General features: G+C 35.8%; 1 long non-coding RNA gene across 3 annotated transcripts in view; it reads left to right on the forward strand.

Moving 5' to 3' along the window:
* Positions 1-276: 276 nt before the first annotated feature.
* LOC138419496 (uncharacterized) overlaps positions 277-20,244 on the forward strand; it is a 374,854-nt gene continuing 354,886 nt past the window's right edge. For all 3 annotated transcript variants that reach the window (XR_011248993.1, XR_011248994.1, XR_011248990.1), the window contains exon 1: positions 277-308. This is a non-coding gene — a long non-coding RNA (uncharacterized lncRNA). The remainder of the gene's footprint in view (positions 309-20,244) is intronic.

Here is a 20,244-nt window from a genome sequence, read left to right on the forward strand (position 1 = left end):
TCTTACTCATGCATTCACTTCTTAACCCTTTGCAGTATGGTTTCCACCTCTAGCCCTCTATGAAACTGCCTTCTGGAAGGTCACCCAATCAATCTTTCATATGCAACATAATAAGCATTTCTTAGTCCTCTTTCTCCTTATCTTCTCTGCAGAAATTTCCCTTCTTGGAACATTCCCCTCCTATGGCCTCTGTGATACTGTGGTCTGCTGGTTCTTTAAACTTTCTGAGAACCTTTCTTCTGCCTCCTTCACAAGCTGCTTTTTCTTCCTCCTTCTGCCCCATAATGAAGATATTCTCTTCTCCACAGGTAACTCCTCATCCTCTCACTGTGCTTTGCATACTGAATCTCTTCAATCTCTTTCTCCCTTCATCTCAAAATCTCTCTCTCCTGATGATTTCAAAGTCAGCAATTTCAAACTGTTGTTAGGATTCCCTTACTCAGACAATCAGCCAGGTTTCAAACTCAGCATATTTAAAACGAAAGTTATTTACTTATATTCATTAAACTCCAAACTCAGATTGTCCTTATTTTGTTTTTATTAAAGACACCACTATTTTATTTCTTTATTTTTTAATTGATGGAAAATTGCTTTACAATGTTGTGTTGGTTTCTGATGTACAACAACATGTATCAGTCATAATTATATATATACTTCTTCCCTCTTAAGCCTCTCTTGCTTTCCTCCACCCCACCCCTCTAGGTCATCACAGAGTGCCAGGCTGGGCTCCCTGTGTTGTATGGCAACTAATAACACCACTATTAATGTCTGATCTTTCAAAACTCCTCTCTCTCTCTCCTCTCCTTCCCTCTCCCATTCTCCTTCCCTCCCTTTCTTCCTTTCTCTTTTTCTTTCTCATTTATCATCCTGCATGCCTAATACATTATTGTGTATTGAAGATCCCATAGGTTTTGTGGTACAGAGGGTAGAGAGAGCATCTATTTTGGAGTTACATAAGTCTGAGTTCATGTCATGTTTTCACTACTTAATACCCTTTTGGCCTTGAGCAAGTTACTTAAGCTCATGGAATCTTGGTATCCTTATTTGTAAAATGGGGAAAATAACATCGCCTCCATGGCCAGTTGAGAGCATTTGAAAAGAGCTGCACATTTTCTATTTCTTAATACATAGTAATTTAATTCTTTTCCCTGGCCCTGGTTCTCTTATACCCATTTTTCATTTCCATTAAATGCAATGACATTTGTAGAAGTACTTCAAGAGGTTCCTGACAAATATAGGTGTTCATCACATGTTGTTTTTTTCTCTTTCCTTCTGTCATATTTCCTCCATTCAGACCTACACTGTTACTTGTCTGAACAATTGGTGGGGCTCCTCCATGACCCTGCCTCCTGCTGGACACTGGGACTCATGCCCCCCCCCCCCCCCCCACACACACACACACCGCTGCTGGTAGGTTGACCTTCCCAGGCTTCCTCAGATGAGGCCACTCTCCTGCTCAGAAACCTTTGCTGCTTCATTATTTTCCAGAAAATGAAATAGGAAAACACAAGGTCCAAGTTATTTTTTACAGACCTATATGTCACAATTTTTTTATATGTGGTCTGCATGCCTCTAACACATTCTTACTTTTCGGTTGCCTTTCCTCCTAGGTCTGGAATGACATCAAACCAGACTCTGTCTACCACATGTGCTCCTAGTATGATCACCCAAACACTTTCCCTCATCACCCAAACACTTGCAACTTCTCTCTCCTTTGACTCCTCAAAGACTTTGCACTTCTCATCCTCAACTTATTCCCGTTTTAGTGGTTATTTATTCATTTACACTTTCCACCTTCTCCCTCCCTGAGACCATAACTCTAAGACTGTAGCCAGTTACTGTATCTGTGTTTTGAAGTAGCAGGTCTAGTGGGCTCTCAATATGTTTTGGCTTAATGACAATAATAAACCTTTGATATGCAGACCCACTTGTGAAAGTCTTTTTAGACAACAGAACCACTGTTTATGAGAGGAGAAAGAGAAATAGAGAAGAGGGATAATAATAAGAAAGAGAAGAAGAAAAAAAGAAAGGCAGTTCATTTGGGGGGGAACAAAGCTGTCATTTTCTGATTGGGTCAGAAAAGTATGAAATGTAAAGACATGTAAGTCCCCTCAAAAGTCACAAAACTAGGATTATGGTGACAGAGCAAGGGAGTTTTGAAAGCAGTCTTTGTTCTAATCCCATTCTAATTCTTGGCAGAGTATAATGATTAACATCCCTGACAGAAGATAGGCTGGCAAATTGCCCTGTATCTGAAAATAAAGGAAATGCCCTGGAAAGAATGAGATGTGGTAAAGAGAGGAAATGACAACATCATAAAAAGTCTAGCTCTTAGTCATCGCAGGAGCACCCCAAATCTCGGCATTTGTTGAGTAGCCTGAGGGGATCTTAGCGTCCCTCTCGTCACTGTGTAAAGGCAGTCACTTTGACATAACCAGAGATAAAGCAACCTAGGTACACAGAGGTGGCCTAAAATTTTGGGACTGTAAGTATACAGTATATAAGATTTGGGGGCTGAGTATACAAATGATACTCAATAAAAGCCTGTTAATTGATGTACCACAGTTTGTGACAGAACTTCTCTCAGTCATCTTAGGGTGATAGAACTCTGGGATCTGATCCAAAAGTAAGGTAAAGTGAGTGAGTGAAATCGTTCAGTTGTGTCCGTCTCTTTGTGACCCCACGGACTGTAGCCTACCAGGCTCCTCCCTCCATGGGACTCTCCAGGCAAGAGTACTGGAGTGGGTTGCCATTGCCTTCTCCAGGGGATCTTCCCGACCCAGGGATCGAACCTGGGTCTCCCACATTCCAGGCAGATACTTTAACCTCTGAGCCACCAGGGAAGCCCAGAGTAAGGTAAGCAGTTCAGAAAATGCTGGGGTTTGCCACATCAGTCGGTAACATCAGGACAAGTAGGACTGTCTTGGCTAAGACATAATAAAAGTCATATGTTCTCTTGTTTTACAAGCTTAAGTCATAGGTGAGAACTTGATGAATTTCAAGAAGGTCTTTGGGGAGCCAAATTTAGGACGATTTTAAAAGTTGAGAATTAGTTTTTCCCCGGCGAGGCTTTTCTTCTAGCTAAGAGAGTTTACATCTGTGTGGTTGATAAACTTCCATTTCATTGTGAATTTTTCAAATACAAAGAATATTTAAAACATATTTTTAAGCCTAATCTGGAATGTTAATTGTCGCCTCGGATACATTTGGAAAATCAGCACAAGTCTCTGAGGAAGTGTGTTTCTGGTGAACTTTGCAGAGATTGCTTGAGCATTCAGAGTCTGCGATGTCTCAGGCCATGATTGTCACCCCTTCAAATTTGTGGGTCTTAGATTTGCCAGTCTTAGATATGCCAGTAACTTAGTGAAACTTTATTTATTCATCATTTTACCATCAAATACACCATTATAAATATATCAAGCAAAGACCAAGGAAAGGGCCATATTATCAATATTGGGGGTTTTAATTCTAATGCAAGGCTAAAAAAAAAGATTGACTTCAGTTTCCCAAAACAGCCTTTTATGCTTTTTGAGCCATAGAAATGAGTTATTTGACGTGATGAGTTTTCATTTGCCTTCCTCTCTTCCTCTCCAGTTTCTACTAGTTTGAAGGCTTCCCTTTCTCAGAGTGTTCTAAAACTGCCTTTGAGGGGAACTTCAAGTTCAAGTTAGCCTTTTTGATTGTACTTTTTTCATTGAATTCTGGTGCTTATCCTTAAAATTTGCAAGATTGGTTCTTAAAGAATTCTGCTAACATGATAGTCTCAGGCAGTGATTATTCCAGGATTTCTTGAATAAAGATAAGCAAAACTTCATTAAATTTCCAAAATACTAAGGAAGACCCTTTAAATTCACATGTGAGAACAGCCTGTGATTGCTTTCTGCTGATTTACTACTCGTTTGACAGGATATTGTAATCATGCTTTCCACCACCAGGTTCATGTGGGAAATCTTAGGAATGGCTCCATAACTGTCACTTCACAACTGTGGACAATTTCAGGTTTCTCTGAGTTTCCCTCATTATCTTTTGTATTTTCACTGGTTTCAAATTTGCTCATCAAACTTCCTGTTTTTAACCACTGATCCATGCTCCCAGTTGAAAATGTAATTTGAAACTATTCACTTGAAAAAGTTAAGTATAACTTTACAACACAAAAAACCCCCTCAGAATTTGGGGTTATTTTGTGTTATGGGAGAATTCACTGTTTGGAAAAAGACATAAACATGGATATATATTTACAAAAAGTATTTAAATGTCATAATTGTAGTGGTAATTTAACTGGTCTATGGGAAGTGTGTGTGTAAGTGTGTGTATGGAGAAGTTAGAAAAGCCTCACTGATTCTAAACAGGACAAATGCATTAAAAAATATATCGACTGTAAAGACTGGACTTGCCCAGAGATTATGTAACCTGATAGACTACCACTGTTTTTCTCATTAGGTAGTGAAACTGCCATAAGCGTGATCTCATCTAAGACATGTTTTCAGCTTTCCTTACTGGAGGAGCCATATTTGTGTTACATGAAGTTGGTCAGTTTGATTGGAGCAGAGGTGGTAACTTGACTAGCCTGGACCAATCAAAGACTCTTTTCTATAATAAGGGAGTTGGGATGAAAACTTTCCAGTTTAATCTAATTCCATTTTCTTGTGCTCAGAATTCTAAGATGACTCCAGTCTCTCTTTAGGTAGATGTAGTGCTAACCTGCAGCAACTTTGGAAAAGAGGTACTGGGTGATAGTACCCAATGATATCCTGAGTTACACAGAACAACTGGCTCCTTTGAAAAATAAGCAGAGACCACTATGTATTTTTGAGTTCTTATATTTACTTTTTATGCTTTTCTGATTCTTCTCTCAGGCTTTAGTTGGCATTTCTTCTTGCAGTTTTTTTGCCTATAGAAGAAGAGAAAAATAGTTATGCTGTTACCCAATTCTGCCCCTTCTGGGTCCATATTTTCTACACTGGCCCTTCTGAACTTTTTAGCTGAAGATGTACCACAAATACATCTGATCATTGAGAACATACTGATTTCCCAGCGTATCTTGGCAGAGTTGTAACCTTTTGCTTTTTGGTTCAGCTGTACTAATGTTGGACTCTTCCAACAGGAACTATGGCAAAAACTAAAGGTGGAGTAGGGTGGGAGTGGAAGGGTGAGATGGTGGAGGAGCATAGACATCAATGAATTTTCACAGTTCACAGTTCTGACCTGTCTTTTATGTATAGCCAAGATCTAGTATGGTTAACATAGCAAATCATCTCTCTCCTAAAGAATTTATGTTCAGTATATAAAGAGTATTTCTAACAAAAAGAAAAATTATCCACTTATAAGTGAGAAAAGGAATTGGATAAACATTTCTCCAAACGACATACAAATGGTCAATAAGCACATGAAAAGATGCTCAATATCATTAGTCGTTCAGTTTAGTTCAGTTCAGTCTCTCAGTCGTGTCCGACTCTTTGTGACCCCATGAATCGCAGCACGCCAGGCCTCCCTGTCCATCACCAGCTCCTGGAGTTCACTCAAACTCACGTCCATCGAGTTGGTGATGCCATCCAGCCATCTCATCCTCTGTCGTCCCCTTCTCCTCCTGCCCCCAATCCCTCCCAGCATCAGAGTCTTTTCCAATGAGTCAACTCTTCGCATGAGGTGGTTAGGGAAATGAAAATCAAAACCACACTGAGATACCACTTATTATCCAATAGGATGGCTAAATTAGAATAAAAAACAACCAGGCAATGACAAGTGTATGTGCACGTGTATGTGTGTGTGTGAATGTGCACGTGTGTACTTTTTGCTGGACTGCTGTTTCTTCATAATACTCTGCATACTCCTGGGCCACATTGAACTATATTAGCTATATTTGGGTTTTGCTGTTACAGCATTTTATAGTTAGTGTGATGTTTACCATATGTTATTGACCTCATTTAATCCTTGCAACTATATAAGGTTGGCAGAGTAGATCATTATTTCCTCTTTTTTTGAAGATAAAGAAGTTCAGGCTCAGAGATGAAGTTGATCCTATAAATGGCATATGTACTCAGTTGCTTCAGTCGTGTCCAACTCTTTGCGACCCCATGGACTGTACCCGCCAGGCTCCTCTGTCCATGGGATTCTCCAGGCAACAATACTGGAGGGGGTTGCCATGCCCTCCTCCAGGGGATCTTCCTGACCCAGGGATCTAACCTACATCTCTCCATCTCCTGCTTTGGCAGGGGAGTTTTTTTTTTTTTTTTTTTTACCACTAGAGCCACCTAGGAAGTCCATAAATGGTTAAACTGGGTCTTAACTTTAGGTCTTCTTATAGGATACCATGCTACTTCTTGAATAATACTGCCTTACATTTCATTGCAGTGTTTAGATAACTTTAAAACAGTGCATTCATCTATATTACTTCATTTTTTTTCTTGGCTGTACTGCACAGCTTGTGGGGTCCTAGTTCCTGGACAAGGGATCAAACCTGGGATCTCAGCAGTGGAAGTGCAGAGTCCTAACCACTGGACCACCTGGGAATTCCCTATATTACTTCACTTTAAACTTTACAACCTACCAGTGACCTAAATAGGCTATGTAACATATAAATAAATTATATTTATTTAAGACTGAAAAACATGACACTCAGAATGATCATAAGTTGTATTTCAAGCATTGCCACTCACCTTGGACAAATTGTTTAACTTTTCTTGTTTTAAGTGTTGTGACATGTCAGTTGAAGGCTCATATTACATGATATCAAAGGTCCTTTTGAAGCCTACTACTTTATGATTCTATCATTTAGAGTGTCCCTCCATTAGTAGTGTTAAGCTCTAAACAATTAAACTACTCATGAAGTCCATAGTATTTTAATAATTTCATCTAATTGGACAAGAAGATTCCAACACATCACAGTTAACCTTTTATGGTAAATACTGTATCGAGCACTTTTTTTTTTTTAAGCAAAAAAGTTTCTGCTATACCAGCACTTTGCAACCTGGCTGTGGAAAAAAATACCCTTAATATTTACCTCAGCAGGAAGAGTGCATCAGAAGAAATTCTTTTATTTCCTATTTACTTGCTGTACTATGTATCATTTGTTTTCATTTTTTGTAATGATGCATTGATAGTGTTTAAAAGATATGTTAAAAATGCTTCTCATAGTTTCACATTTTCTTTGCACCTGAAAATAAAGTAGTGAATTGTTTTCCAGAATGCTTCTCAAGAATTCTGTGACCTTTACTTCATGATAACTTAAAGGTAAATTTCAGCTCTTTCCAGGATATTGGTTTAGGAGAATTGGTGGGTGTGAATGTTATCTAAAAGTTTCAAAGTTATCTGTATAATCTTTCGATAACAATCAATTAAGTTTCGTAGACTGTCAAAATTTCCTCTACAACCCAAGAAATTAGTGATCTTATGGAGCAGCTATAGCACTTAAAAAAAAGTCTCCATCCCCTCTGTTTTTAAAAAATTATTTTTCTTTTTGTCCTGTTCAAACAGGCTATAAACACACAGATAGTACTTTCTGGTCATTGACCATATGGGAATTTATCATCTTTTCATTTCCCCCAAATTGAAAGAAGTTCACTGAAAGAGGAAGACTCTCAGTGATAAGGCTGAGTTAAACATAGAAAATCAAAATATATGGGAAAATCTTGAGAAATGGGAGAGTCAGTTTCAGGACAGCTTAATTTCAGTCACTTTCTTTTTGATATTTTTATAAAGGCCACCAAGATTCCAGAATAGTTTCTCCCACCAAACAATAGTTCAGAGATAAAGCCCACCAGGAGATACATGAGTACAGAGATTTATTTGAAAAGTATAATAAACTATTAAATGTGTTATACTAAATTTCCTACTCAGTCTTATAAAGCCAAAAATTAACTTTAATTATTGCATAAGAAATGGCTGTTTAGAGATGTGTTTACAAACTAGTTGTACTTCATTTAATGAGTTAAAACCTGGTTAATCAAATCACATTATGAAATATTTATTCTAATTAGTCAGGCATTTATTTTATTTCATGAAATGTATACATTTCTCTTTTCTAATGATTGAAATAAAATTTTAAAACCTATAATTAAAAGTAAAGTATGTGAAAGGTGAATAGTTTTAGAAGCTCTTTTAGATGTATTGTGGGCTAAAAGGTATGTAGCTATAACACAAGAATGTGTTGTCCTAGTGCATCAGAAGAATGCAGACTTAGGCAGACCTAAGTCTCACTGTATCAGGAGGCTTTGGGATATTTTATAATCCTTTGAAAGGTGGCTTTCCTGAATCTTTTCCATAGAACATATTTCACTGAAGGTTGAAGGTTCTTTAAGTTTATAGTATCTTCAAATATACTATTTGGCATTTACTGATTCCTTATATATATGAATATAGGATGCATTTTGCTAAACTATATTCTACATGTAATTCAATGTAATAGCACCATGATCTTTTCACCTTCATCTTTACTGAGGCATAATTAACAAAAATTGTGTGTATTTAAGGTATATGACTTAATGTTTTGATATAGGTATACATTTTTAAATAACTGCTGCAATCAAGTAAATTAACATATCCATCACTTCTTTTAGTTACCATTCCTTTCCTTTCTTCCCTGTTTCCTTCTTCCCTATCTTCTTCTCTCCATCCTTCCCTTCCTTTTTATGGAGGGAATACTTAAGATCTACCCTTCTTAGCAAACTTCAAGTATATAGTGTGGTACTGGTAACCATGTTCACTTTGCTAAATATTAGGCTTTTAGAACTTCATCTTGCATAACTGAAACCTTGTACCCTTTAACTAGCATCTCCTCTTTTCCCCCTCTCCTGAGCCCTGACAACCATCATTCTACTCTCTTCATCTATGAATGTGACAGTTTTAGATTTCACACACATATGAGATAATGCAATATTTATCTTTCTTTGTCTGGTTTACATCACTTGGCATAATGTTCTCCAGGTTCATGCATGTTGTTTAAATGTTAAGATTTCCTTCCCCTTTAAGGCTGAATAATGTTCCATTGTGTATAATACAAATTCCACTTTTCTTTTCTACTTGCTTTATTCATTCACTCACAAATGGACATTTAGGTTCTTTCTATATCTTGGCTATTGTAAATAATGCTATAATGAACATGGGAAAACATTTCATTTCCATTGTTTATATACACAAAAGTAGGATTGCTAGATCATAAGGTAGTTCTATTTTTAATTTTTTGGGAAATATCCATACTATTTTCTAAAATAGCTATACCAATTTACATTCTCCTCAGTAGTGTACAACGTGTAGTCTCCTTTCTGTACATTCTTGCCAACATTTGTTATCTCTTGTCTCTTGATTAATAGCCATTCTAACAAGTATGAAAACTCTCACTTGTTTTCATTGTAAATAAATAAAAACACTGTGGTTTCGATTTGTATTTCTCTGATGATTAGAGATACAGAGCACTTTTTCATGTACCTCTTGGCAAGAGTCCTTTGGACTGCAAGGAGATCCAACCAGTTCATTCTGAAGGAGATAAGCCCTGGGATTTCTTTGGAAGGAATGATGCTAAAGCTGAAACTCCAGTACTTTGGCCACCTCATGCAAAGAATTGACTCATTGGAAAAGACTCTGATGCTGGGAGGGATTGGGGGCAGGAAGAGAAGGGGATGACAGAGGATGAGATGGCTGGATGGCATCACTGACTCAATGAATGTGAATCTGAGTGAGCTCCGGGAGTTGGTGATGGATAGGGAGGCCTGGCGTGCTGTGATTCATGAGCTTGCAAAGAGTCAGACACGACTGAGCGACTGAACTGAACTGAACTGAACTGGCCATTGGTATGTCTTTTGAGAAATGTCTTTTCAGGTTCTTTACCCATTAATTTTTTTTTTTTTTTTTGCTATTGAGTTGTATGAATTCCTTATATGTTTGGATATTAACTCCTTATCATAAATATTTTCTCCCATTAAATAAGTTGTGTTTTCATTTTGTTGATGGTTTCCTCTGGTGTTTAGAAGTCTTTCAGTTTTGATGCATATCTTTTTTTGGTTTTGTTACCTATAATTTTTGTGTCATATCCTAAATATCATTGCCCAGGTACAATGTCAAGAAGCTTTTCTTCTTCTAACAGTTTTATGGTTTCAGGTCTTATGCTCAAGTTTTTAATCCATTTTAAGTTCACTTTTGTATATGGAGTGAAATAGGGGTCCAGTTTCATTGTTATACATGTGGATATTCAGTTTTCCCAGCACCATTTTTGAAATGACTAACATTTTCCCATTATAGTCTTGACATGCTTATTGAAGATTTATTGACTCTACAGAAGTGGCTTTATTTCCAGATCTCTATCCTGTTCTGTTGGTCTATATGTCTGGTTTTATGACCACAGCATACTGTTTTGATTGCTGTAGCTTTGTAGTATATTTGGAAATCAGGAAATGTATGTCTACAGCTTTGTTCTTCTTGCTCAAGTTGGCTTTGGCTGCTTGAAGTCCTTTGTGGTTCCATACGAATTTTATACTTATTTTTATATTTCTGTAGAGAATGATGTTGATATTTTGATAGGGATGGCATTAAATCTGTAGTGGTTAGTATGAATATTTTAACAATGTTAATTACTCAAACTTGTTTGCATGCAGTGTCTTCATTTATCTATGTCTTTTAAAATTTCCTTCATCAATATCTTATGATTTTGAGTGTACATATCTTTCACTTCTTCAATTAAGTCTAATCCTAAGTATTTTGTTGTTGTTTTTTTTTGTTGTTGTTGCTGTGATAAATGGGATTATTTTATCAATTTTCATTTTGGATTGTTCATTGTTTATGTATGGAAATGTTACTGGTTTCTGTATGTTGATTTTATATCCCACAGTTTTACTCAGTTTATTAGTTCTATCCTCTTTGTTGGGCTTTCTCAGCTCAGTTGGTAAAGAATCTGCCTGCAATGCAGGAGACCTGGGTTTGATTCCTGGGTTGAGAAGATCGACTGGAGGAGGAAATGGCAACCCACTCCAGTATTCTTGCCTGGAGAATCTTATGGACAGAGGAGCCTGGTAAGCTATAGTCCATGGTGTCTCAAAGAGTTGGACATGACTTAGCAACTAAACCACCATGACTATCCTTTTTATATTGAAATTTTAGTTTTCTACATATGATTATGTTATCTGTAAGTAGAGATATTTTTACTTCTTCCTTTCTGATTCTGATGACTTCTTTTTCTTATTTAGTTGCTCTGGCTAGGACTTCCAGTTAATATGTTGAGAAGCGGTGAGAATGGGCATCCTTGCCTTGTATCAGACCTTGGAAAAACTTGCAGTATTCTCCAGCTTAATTTCATATTGATTACGGTGTTAGTGTGGGATTTTCATGTGTGGCCTCTATTATGTTGAGGTAAATTCCTTTTATGGGCTTCCCTGGTGGCTCAGCTGGTAAAGAATCTGCCTGTAATGCAGGAGACCTTGGTTCGATTCCTGGGTCGGAAAGTTCCCTTGGATAAGGGATAGGCTACCCACTCCTGTATTCTTGGGCTTCCCTGGTGACTCAGATGGTAAAGAATTCGCCTCCACTTCAGGAGACCTGGGTTTGATCCCTGGGTTGGGAAGAGCCCCTGGAGGAGGGCATGGCAACCCACTCCAATATTCTTGCCTGGAGAGTCCCCAGGGACAGAGGAGCCTGGTGGGCTAAAGTCCATGGGTTCACAAAAAGTTGGACATGACTGAGCAACTAAGTACAGCACAGCAAGTTCCTTTTATAACTATTTTGTTGAGAGTTTTAGTCATGAAAGTGTGTTTAATTTATAGTTAAATGCTTTTTCTGAGAAATGATCATGTGCTTTTTTTCTTTCACTTTGTTAATGTGGTATTATTCTTCCATCAGTGGACAATTGACTTGCAAATGTCAAACCATCCTTGCTTCCTAGTTTTAAGTCCCAGTTAATCATAGTTTATGACCCTTTTAATGTGCTGTTTAATTCAGTTTGCTAGTATCTTATGAGGGTTTTTTGCATATATGTTTGTCAGGGGTATTGCCTCATAGTTTTCTTTGTATGGTTTTGGAATCAGAGTGATGCTGGTCTCATAAAATGAGCTTGGCAGTCTTTTTGTACTTTTTGGAAGAGTTTTAAAACATTCAGTATTAATTCTTTGGATGTTTGGTAGGACTTACCTATAAAACCATTAGGTCCTGGGCTTTTCTTTGTTGGAAGATTTTTGATTACTGATTCAGCCTCCTTATTTGCTATTGGTCTGTTCAAGCTTTCTATTTCTTCTTGATTCAGTTTTGGTAGGTTGTATATTTCTAGGAACTTGTTCATTTCTTTTAGGTTATCCTCTTTATTAGTGTATAATTGTTCATATTAGTTCCTTATTATCCTTTTCATTTCTAAGGCATCTATGGTAATGTCTCCTGTTTCATTTCTGATTTCATTTAGTTGAGTCTTTTCTCTTTTTTCTAAGTATAACTAAGGGTTTGCTGATTTGTGTATCTTTTCAAAATGTCAGCTTTCAGTTTTGTTGATTTTTTTCTGTTGGTTTTCTATTATTTATCTGGTTATTTCTGTTATAATCTTTATCAGTTCCTTCCCTTTTATTATTGCTATTGCAATATCACAAAAGCTTTGATATGTTTTCATTTTCCTTGTCTCAAGATACTTCTAACATTCTCTTTTGCTTTGTTCTTTTACCCACTTGTCGTTCTATAGTGTGTTGTTTAGTTTTCATACATTTGTAAATTTTTTTTTTGTCTAGATGGTATTAATTTATAGTTTCATCCTCTTATGGTCAGTAAAGGTACTTGAAATGATTTTGATCTTAAATTTGTTAAAACTTGATTTTTGATCCAATGTTATTTATTCTGACTAATGTTCTGTGTTTGTTTGAGAAGAATATGTAGTCTTCTGTTGTTGGGTTGGAAAGCTCTTTCTATGCCTGTCAGGTTCATTTGGTCTACAATGTTACTCAAGTTAGTTATTTTTTTAATTGATCTTCTGTCTGTGTGTTCTATCCATTATTTTAAGTGAGTTGTTTAAATCCTATACTATTCTTGTATTGCTGTTAATTTCTCCTTTTAGATTTGTCAGTATTTGCTTTATGTATTTAACTGCTCCAATGTTGCATGCTTATGTATTTATAATAGCTATATCTTTCTATTGAATTGAAACTTTATCATTATATAATGACCTTGTCTCTAGAGACAATTTTTGACTTAAATTTTATTTTCTCTGATATAATAGCCACTTCTGCTTTCTTTTTATTACTATTTGCATAAATATCTTTTTTTTTCTTTTGAATTATTTTTTAAAATTTTTATTTTTACTTTATTTTACTTTACAATACTGTATTTGTTTTGCCATACATTGACATGGATCCATTACACTTGTACATGCGTTCCCAAACATGAACCCCCCTCCTTAATCCCTTCACTTTAAGATATGTGTCTGAAATAGACTGTATTAAGCCTAAAGTGAGTCTTTTATAGACAGTATGTCACTAGACTTTGTTTTTAATCCATTCAGGCACTTTATGCCTTTTGATTGGGGAACTACATCCATTTACATTTAAAGTAATTATTGATGTGTAAAGACTTATTATTTCCATTTTATTAATTGTTATGTCAGTTTTGCAGTTGTTTTTGCTTTTTCTTTTCCACTTGTTTTCTTCTTCTGCTATTTGATGATTTTTGTAGTGATTCTTTTGACTTTTTCTATATCTATTATAGGGTTTTTTCTTTATGGTTACCTTGAGGCTAACATAAAATTTATTGCAATTATAAGCATCTCTTACATGTTGGTAACTTCAATCACAAATAAAAACTGTATTTTCACTCCCTTCTCCCACAGATTTTGTGTTCTTATAGTCAGAGTTTGCTTCTTTTTGTTTTGTGTAACCATTAAAAATTTTTATCTTTTACTGTTATATTAGGGTTAAAATTAATTTAGACACCACCATTACAGTTAGCATTACAATGTTAAATTATTCTATGAAATGACAATCCATTCCAGTATCCTTTCCTGGGAAATCCCATGGGCAGAGGAGACTGGCTGGCTACAGTTCATGGGGTCACAGAAGAGTCAGATACAACCTACTGACTACACAGTCCATTAATAAATTTTATCTTTTTACTGTTAGGGTAAAAACTATTTTAGGCACCATAGTTACAACTAATATTACAATGTCAAATTATTCTGTATTTGTCATATCTTTACTTTTTCAGTGAGATTTATGTTTTTATGTTGCTGTTTGGTGTGCTTCAATTTGAAGAACTCAAACATTTCTTGTGTAATAAGAGAGGCTGGGTGGTCATGAACACTCTCAATTTTTGTTTGTCTGAGAAACACTTTATATCCCCTTCAATTTTTCAGCTTTATTGAGGTGTAATTAACAAACAAAATAGAAGACAGTTAAAGTGTACATCATGATTTGATATATGTGTATGTTGTGGAATGATTTGTCTCTCTTAATTAGTGATCACTTATGCTGATGTCTATAGTCTGTTATGGACTATATGGGCTAATTTGGTGGGGGAAGCTAAGTGAAATAAGTCAGACAAAGAGACGAAAACTGTTTAATGTCACTCATCTGTTGAACCTAAAAATGCAACAAACTCATAGTTATTTTCAAAATAGTGAAGATAACAGAAAAGAAGCAGACTCACAGATATAGAGGACAAACTAGTGATTACCAGTGGGGAGAGAGAAGTGGGGAGGGACAATTCAAGGGTAAGGAATAAGGAGTACCAGCTATTATGTATAAAATAAGCTACAAATATATATTGTATAATATGGGGAATATAGCAGAATTTTATAATAACTACAAATGAAGTATAACTTTAAAAGTTGTGAACTTGTAAACAATGCTACTATGAACATTGGGGTGCATGTACCTTTTCAAATTAGTTTTTTTTTTCAACTCAGAAGTAGAATTACTGAGTCATATGGTAGTTCTATTTTTAGTTTTTTTTTTTCTTAAACATGCTGAGGGTGTGGAGAAAAAGGAACCCTCTTACACTGTTGGTGGGAATGCAAACTAGTATAACCACTATGGAGAACAGTGTGGAGATTCCTTAAAAAACTGGAAATAGACCTGCCATATGACCCAGCAATCCCACTGCTGGGCATACACACTGAGGAAACCAGAATTGAAAAAGACACGTGTACCCCAATGTTCATCACAGCACTGTTTGCAATAGCCATGACATGGAAGCAACCTAGAAGTCCATCGGCAGATGAATGGATAAGAAAGCTGTGGTACATATACACAGTGGAATATTACCCACCCATTAAAAAGAATGCATTTGAATCAGTTCTAATGAGGTGGATAAAAATGGAGCTTATTATACAGAGTGAAGTAACCCAGAAAGAAAAACACCCATACAGTATATTAACACATATATATGGAATTTAGAAAGATGGTAATGATGACCCTATATGCAAGAAAGCAAAAGAGTCAAAGATAAAGAACAGACTTTTGGACTTTGTGGGAGAAGACAAGGGCGGGATGATTTGAAAGAATAGCGCTGAAACTTGTATATCACTATAAGTGAAATAGATTGCCAGTCCAGGTACAATGCATGAGACAGGCGCTCAGGGCTGGTGCACTGGGATGACCCTGAGGGATGGGATGGGAAGGAAGTGGGAGTGGGGTTCAGGATGGGTGACACGTGCACACCCATGGCTGATTTGTGTCAATGTATGGTGAAAGCTACTATAATATTGTAAAGTAATTAGCCTCCAATTAAAAAAAATACCTCCATACTGTTTTCCACAGCAGCTTACACTCCCACTAACTTACACTCCCACTAACAGTATTTTAGGGTTCCCTTTTCTCACATCTTCACCAACATTTGTAATTTGTAGACTTTTTGATGATAGCTATTCTGAGAGGTGTGTGGTGATATCTCATCATGGTTTTAATTAGCATTTCCCTGATTATAGCAATGTTGAGTATTTTTTCATGTGCCTATTGGCCTCTGCATTTCCTCTCTGAAAAAATGTCTGTTCAATTCTTCTGCCTTTTTAAAAATCTGGTTGTTTGTTTTTTGATGTTAAGTTGTATGAGCTGTTTATATATTTTGTATGTTAATCCCTTGTTGGTATCATTTGTTAATATTTTCTGTCATTCAGTAGGTTATATTTTCATTTTGTCAATAGTTTTCTTTGCTGTGCCAAAGCTTTTAAGTTTAATTAGGTTTCATTTGTTTATTTGTGCTATTCTTTCCTTCACTTTAGAAGACGGATCCAAAAACATTACCATGCTTTTTATCAAAGAATGTTCTGCCTAAGTTTTCCTCTAGGAGTTTTATGGTTTCAGGTCATACATTTAGGTCTTTAATCCATTTTCATTATTTTTGTATATGGTATCAGAGAATGTTTTAATTTCATTCTTTTACAGCTGTCCAGTTTTCCCAGCACCACTTATTAAAGAGACTTTTCTCAGTGGAATATTCTTGCCTTCTTTGTCATAGATTAATTGGCCATAAATGTGTGGATTTATTTCTGGGCTCTCTATTCCATTCCATTGCTCCATGTGGCTGTTTTATGCCCGTCCCATACTGCTTACCTTAGTTCTGTAGTATAGCTTGAAGTCAAGGAGCATGGTTCCTTCAGCTTTAATTCTTCTTTTTCAAGATTGTTTTGGCTATGCAGGGTCTTTTGTGTTTTTCCATACAGATTTTAAAATTATTTGTTCCATTTCAGTGAAAAATACCATTGGTATTTTGATAGGAATTGCACTGAATCCATAGATTGCCTTGGGTAATATAGTAATTTTCACAATATTGAGTCTTCCAATCCAAGAACATAGTACATCTTTTCATATGTTTTGTGTCATCTTCAATTGGTTGCATCAGTGTCTTATAGTTTTTGGAATATAGGTCTTTTGACTCCTTAGGTAGATTTATTCCTAGGTAATTTTATTCTTTTCGATGCAATGATAAATGGTATCATTTCCTTAATTTTCTTTCTGATAGTTCATAGTTTATAAAAATGCAACAGATTTCTGTATATTATTTTTGTATCCTGCAATTTTACCAATTTCATTGATGGGTACTAGTAGTTTTCTGGTGGCAACTTTAGGATTTTCTGTGTACAGTATCATGTCATCTATAAACAGTGACAAATTTAGTTCTTCCTTTTCAATTTGGGTTCCTTTTATTTCTTCTGATTGCGATGGCTAGGATGTCCAAAACTATGTTGGATAAAAGTGGTGAAAGTAGCATCTTTCTCTTGTTTCTGATCTTAGAGGAAATGCTTTCAGCTTTTTGCCATTAAATGTAATGTTAGCTGCGGTAATGGCCTTTATTATGTTGAGATATGTTCCCTCTCTGCCTGCTTTCTGAAGACTTTTTTTAAAAATCATAAATGGATGTTGAATTTTGTAAAAACCTTTCCCAAATATACTGAGGTAATCATATGCTTTTTATTCTTCAATTTTTTAATGTAATGTATCACATTGATCAGATTTGTGGATATTGAAAAATCCTTGCATCTCTGGAATAAATCTCACATGCTCATGGTGTATGATTCTTTTAGTGTATTATTTGGTTTGATTTGCTAGTATTTTATTGAGAGTTTTTGCCTCTATGTTCATCAGTGATATTGGCCTGTAATTTTCTTTTTTGAGTGAGATCTTTGTTTAGTTTTGGTATCACAATGATGCTGGCTTCAGAATGAGTTTGAAAATGTTCCTTCTTATGAGGTTTTTTTTTGGGGGGGGGATAGTTTGAGAAGAGTAGCTGTTTGGTAAAATTCAGTTGTGAAGACATCTGGTCCTGGACTTCTATTTGTTGGATGTTTTAAAATTACTGATTCAATTTCATTACTGGTAATTGATCTGTTCATATTTTCTATTTCTTCCTAGTTCAATTCTGGAAGATTATACATTTGTAAGAATTTGTCCATTACTTCTATGTTGGCTAGGACCTATATTCCTAACTAAAGCCCTGTTTTACCTCATTCTAGTATTAGCAATATGTCATAAATCTGAATAAAGAGTATAGCTGTTTTTATCAATCTCTTTGGAAAAGCAATGGATCCAAGCATTTTCCTTCTTAATTTCATTTAACTAAATCACCATGAGAGGCTGATATTTCCATTATAACTAGATTTTGGGAGAAGAAATGATAGAAATTATATTTTTGATGCCACATTTTCTCAATAATCTTCCAAAATAATATTTTAAAATATCCATGATTTTGTGACTTGACTGTCTTGGTTAAATAGTAGTGTTGATTTATTTATATATACATTTACTTCATTGCCCATCTATGTGGATTGCTTTGTAGATTAGCTTGTGTAGGGGATACTGCGGTGCAACATCTAGATTTCCCACTTCAAGACTGAGGCACTCCTTTTCTCATTTCCCCGAGTACTGGCTGCAGTCAGCTTTTGCACAAGTCCTTATCTGGGGATTGTTTTCAGTCTAAGGGAGCTTCTTTTGTGTGTGTGTGTGTGTGTTTTTCTTTTAAAAAATTTTATTTTTACTTTATTTTACTTTACAATACTGTATTGGTTTTGCCATACATTGACATGAATCCACCGCGGGTGTACATGCCTTCCCAAACATGAACCCCCCTCCCACCTCCCTCCCCATATCATCTCTCTGGATCATCCTCATGCACCAGCCCCAGGCATGCTGTATCCTGCATCGGACATAGACTGGCGATTCGTTTCTTACATGATAGTATACATGTTTCAATGCCATTCTCCCAAATCATCCCACCCTCTCCCTCTCCCTCTGAGTCCAAAAGTCCGCTCTACACATTTGCGTCTCTTTTGCTGTCTTGCATACAGGGTCATCATTGCCATCTTGGAGCTTCTTTGCCCAAGACTATACTTACTGTTTGGAAGTAGCCTGCATCCAATGACTAAGTGGTATGCAAAATGTTCTAGGTTCTCTTGCTTTCACTTTTAACAACTCTGATGGTTTATTATTGCACCTTATGTCACCATGGTATTTGGCAAGAACTCTGATGTTTCTTTCTTTTTTTTTAAAAAAATATATAAATATATAGATATAATTGAAATATAGTTGACTTACAATGTTTCAGGTGCATAGCAAGGTGATTCAGTTATACAAACAAATATATATTTTTCAAATTATTTTCTATCATCAGTTATTACAAGATAGTGACTATAGTTTTCTATGCTATACAGTAAACCTTTGTTGCTTGTTGCATATCTACATTTAAATTAGAAATCTAGCATTCTATTCATACTAAGTCAAACAATTGGAATCAAAAGTCATATTTTTTCAAACAAAAATTCATGTTTTCTAAAATAAATATTATACATGTGCATACAAAATCTTTTCTATTACATTTGATCAAGACTTGAGAAAGAATATAAAAAAAGATGGAGGAAGTGGAGAACATAAACTAAATGAAATGGGAGTACTGAATATGAAATAGAAAAAGTGAAAAAAACTAGATAAAAGTAAAAGATCATCATATAGTTCAGTTGTTTTTAAACATGACTTCTCATTAGAAACATGTCTGGAGCTCTAGAGAAAAACAGCAACACCTGAGCATTTGTATTTTTCCAAAAATTTCAAGATAATTCTGATATGCATCTGGATTTTAAAAAGTGATTACATGTTTTTCTATTTGATCCTAGTTTGGTGATAATAGTTCTATATTTTTCTGTTGACCAATCATGATACAATGGTATTAAGTGAATAATAGTTAAATAATCACATAGTAAAAGATGTTTATCAGTTTTCATAATCCATAGCCAGACAAAAAACAGAAGATAATTACAATTGCAACCCTTAATGGGAGCATAATTAACTTAGCAATATAAAATAATTACATACAATTTGGGGGGATCAAGCTCCAAAATCACTGCAGATGGTGACTGCAGCCATGAAAGTGAAAGATGCTTACTCCTTGGAAGGAAAGTTATGACCAACCTAGACAGCATATTCAAAAGCAGAGACATTACTTTCCCAGCAAAGGTCTGTCTAGTCAAGGCTATGGTTTTTCCAGTAGTCATGTATGGATGTGAGAGTAGGACTGTGAAGAAAGCTGAGCGCCAAAGAATTGATGCTTTTGAACTGTGGTGTTGGAGAAGACTCTTGAGAGTCTGCAAGGACAGCAAGGAGATCCAACCAGTCCAACCTAAAGGAGATCAGTCCTGGGTGTTCATTGGAAGGACTGATGTTGAAGCTGAAACTCCAATACTTTGGCCACCAGATGTGAAGAACTAACTCATTGGAAAAGACCCTGATGCTGGGAAAGATTGAAGATGGGAGGAGAAAGGGATGACAGAGGATGAAATGGTTGGATGGCATCACCAACTTACTG

This window comes from Ovis canadensis, chromosome 1 (genome assembly GCF_042477335.2).
Source record: "Ovis canadensis isolate MfBH-ARS-UI-01 breed Bighorn chromosome 1, ARS-UI_OviCan_v2, whole genome shotgun sequence".
NCBI lineage: Eukaryota > Metazoa > Chordata > Mammalia > Artiodactyla > Bovidae > Ovis > Ovis canadensis.